Source organism: Mus pahari, chromosome 9 (genome assembly GCF_900095145.1).
Source record: "Mus pahari chromosome 9, PAHARI_EIJ_v1.1, whole genome shotgun sequence".
NCBI lineage: Eukaryota > Metazoa > Chordata > Mammalia > Rodentia > Muridae > Mus > Mus pahari.
In genome coordinates, this window is record NC_034598.1 from 34487973 (window position 1) to 34491569 (window position 3597).

The window sequence follows — 3597 nt, forward strand, 5'->3', positions numbered from 1 at the left end:
CTCCTCCTCCTCCTCCTCCTCCTCCTCTTCTTCTTCTTCTTCTTCTTCTTCTTCTTCTTCTTCTTCTTCTTCTTCTTCTTCTTCCAGGCTGGTCTTGAACTTACTGTATAATTGAGGATGATATAGAACAACTACTTTTCCTCCTCTTCTTTTTGCTTGTTTTTGAGAGGCATGCAGGCTAGCTTTATGTCATCTTAATATAATAGGGAGTCACTGGAGAGGAGGGAACGTCAACTAAGAGAATGCTTCAATAGGATGGGGCTATATCAGGTCTATAGGGTGTTTTGTGAATCAATGATTGATGCCGGAAGGTCCAACACACATTGGGGGTAGGGCCACCTCAGACAGGTGTGTTCTATAAGGAAGCAGACCGAGCAAACCTTGGGGAGCAAGCCAGTAAGCAGCATCCCTCCATGGTCTTCTGCATCAGCTCCTGTGTCCAGGTTCCTATCCTGTTTGAACTCCTCTTTCGACTTCTTTCAGTGATGAACTACAATGCATTAGTGTAAGCCAGATAATCCTTTCCTCCTCAAATTGCTCTCTGGTCATGGTGTTTCATTGCAGATATAGAAACCCTAACCAAGACAAGTTGGTACCAATGTAGTAGGCAATGTAGGGCATCGCTATGACAGATCTGGCCCTGTTGTTTTGGAGAGGACTGTAGAAGGACTTTGGAACTTTGGACTAGAAAAGCCATTAAGTATTGAGAGCTCAGTGGGATGTTCTGTAGGAGCTTGGAAGATAAAAATGTGGAGAAGAGTGCAGACAATGCAGGCCTGGTTTGTGAAGTTTCACGACTCTATTGGGCCTGTTTATTAATTTGAATTAAGATATTGTGGGTTTTTTTTTTTTCTGGTTAGCTGGGGCTGAAGAATCAGCTGTGGTTAACAAGATACCAGGATCCCACTAAATCGAAAGCTAAGCTTTACTGGGATACTTGATGCTGGTCTGCTGGAGCTGAGAAATTAGTGGTGATTAAGAAGAGACCAGCATTACTGAGGTGAAATCTTCTGGGAAGTGTTTCCTGAGAGCACAAAGAAGCTGTGTTTCAGAGATAGCCAAGGTTGCACTGGACTTGGTAATGTGTAAGAATCACCCAGGTAGTACTGATTTTGAAGGCGTGAAGGGGCCATGGACAGCACCTGAGGCTTGTTACTTTGTGAGGCCGGGAGAGGCCATTGGTGAAGGTGCAGCTTTAGTAGCAGGTGAATGCCCATGGTTGAAGGGGGTCATGTAGAGAAGTTGAGGCTTGACACTATAAAGAGAGTCTAGGAGAGGCTATTGGTGAAAATGCAGCCCAGCTGCAGCAGAGGACCCCAGCATCTTAGAGATGTGATGACCACCAAGAACAACAGCAGCATTGGAGTGGAGCCTAGAAGATAAGCTGTGTATGGTGTAGAGGGCAGAGCTGGAGAAGTGACCAAGGCTTTTGGTGGAGCCCAGAAGATCGTAAGTGAATTTCAGAAATCGATGTTGAGTTATTAACATTTTGAGAGTTTGGTTTTGTATTCATTTGATTGTGGCTGTGTACCCTGCTTCTTCCCTCTGCAAATAAGAAAGTTTATACTTAATTATTAATTTTACAGGAAGCTATAGTTGAGAGACTTTGAATGTTAAAAGACTTTGGATTTGATTGACTGTTTTAAAGAGACTGAACTTTTTAAAAAATTAATTAATTAGTTAATTAATTAATTTTCTATAAGTACACAGTCACTGACTTCAGACACACCAGAAGAGGGCATCAGATTCCATTACAGATGGTTGTGAGCCACCATGTGGTTGCTGGGAATTGAACTCAGGACCTCTGGAAGAGCCGTCAGTGCTCTTAATCAAGGAGCCACCTTTCTAGCCCTGAGACTGAACTTTTAATGTGCCTGAACTTGTAAATACTAGGATTTTAAAAGTTAGATTTTTAGTGGTAGATCTTGGGGATGAATGAGAAAGAAAAGGTATTTGCTTAATGGTGATGTGTTTGGGTATCAATTTGACAAGGGGTCCATTGTGCAAGATAGTTTAAATGGCAACTTGACACAAGCTAAAGTCACCTGAGAGGAGAGAACCTCAATTAAGAAAATGCTTCCATAAGATTGGGTTGTTGGCAGGCCTGTAGGACATTTTCTTAATAAGTGATTGATAGGGAAAGATCCAGCCTATTGTGGGTGATGCCATTGAGCTGGTGGACCTGGGTTCTATAAGAAAGAAGGCTGGGCAAGCCATGAAGAGCAAGCCAGTAAGCAGCACCTCTCCATGGCCTCTGCAATAGCTCCTACCCTTTAGGTTCATGGTCTATCTGAGTTCCTGTCTTGACTTCCTTTAATGATGAACTACAATGTAGAAGTGTAAGCCAAATAAAGTCTTGTTTTTTGATCATCAACTTGGTTTTTGATCATGGTGTTTCATCACAGCAATAGAAACCCTAAGACAACATGGAATAGTGATTTGCTAATTCATTTGATTGAGATTGCTTACAGTATGATCATACTTTATATGTGTGCATATGACCTTTTTAATCTATTGTCCTGGCTACTTTTGTGTCAACTTGACACAAGCTGGAGTTATCACAGAGAAAGGAGCTTCAATTGGGGAAATGCCTCCACAAGATCCAGCTGTAAGGCATTTTCTTAATTAGTGATCAAGGGGGTAGGTCCTCTGTGGGTGGTGCCCTCTCTGGGCTGGTAGTCTTGGTTCCATAGGAGAGCAGGCTGAGCAAGCCAGGGGAGGCAAGCCAGTAAAGAACACCCCTCCATGGCCTCTGCATCAGCTCCTGCTTCCTGACCTGCTTGAGTTCCAGTCCTGACTTCCTTTGGTGATGAGAAGCAATGTGGAAGTGTAAGCTGAATAAACCCTTTCCTCCCCAACTTGCTTCTTGGTCATGATGTTTGTGCAGGAATAGAAAACCCGACTAATACATCTATGTAATGCATTATTCTTTTCAAAATAATATCTGTTCCATCATCCTTAACAACTTAGAAAGTACATCTCTGTCATCAATCAGACTATAAAAGTTTGGTTTAAAAGATTGCCTTTTAGCATCTCATTGAGGTTTTAGCAATGTTAACTGTGTGTGCACATGTGTGATGCTGTGTATGAAACCTAAGGCTTTTGGATGGCAGGCAGTTCACTGCCTATGAGGTCTTTCTCCAGCCTGCATTGCATCTGTGTTCTCTGAAATATTAGCTGGGCCAGGAGGCTGTGTTCTCATAGTCTACAGCGTCAGGCTAATAGGCACATACTCTGGAAATCAAATATTCTTATAGCCTTTTCCTTCCTTGCAATCTGGCTGGAGTTCTGAGTTCCTCTTGGGGAGAAGGTATATGGCTCTGATTCATAAGGATGCCTATGGAGTCCCTACTGAGTGGTTCTGAGAGTGACAGCCAATCAGCCTGCCATTTATCAGGCGTTTGAAGAACCGTGCAGTACTTTCTATGATGGCATCTACAGGCACTCGCCACAAAATGGCTATTACAGTTTCCACATAAAGAATCCCCAGGCTCTGGACTCCCTGCTGTGGTGGAGCTGTCAATCAAAGCTCATCTATCTGTCTGTGGCATCTTACAGAACCTCCCAACGAATGAAGATTCCAAGGTGTGAGTTGAT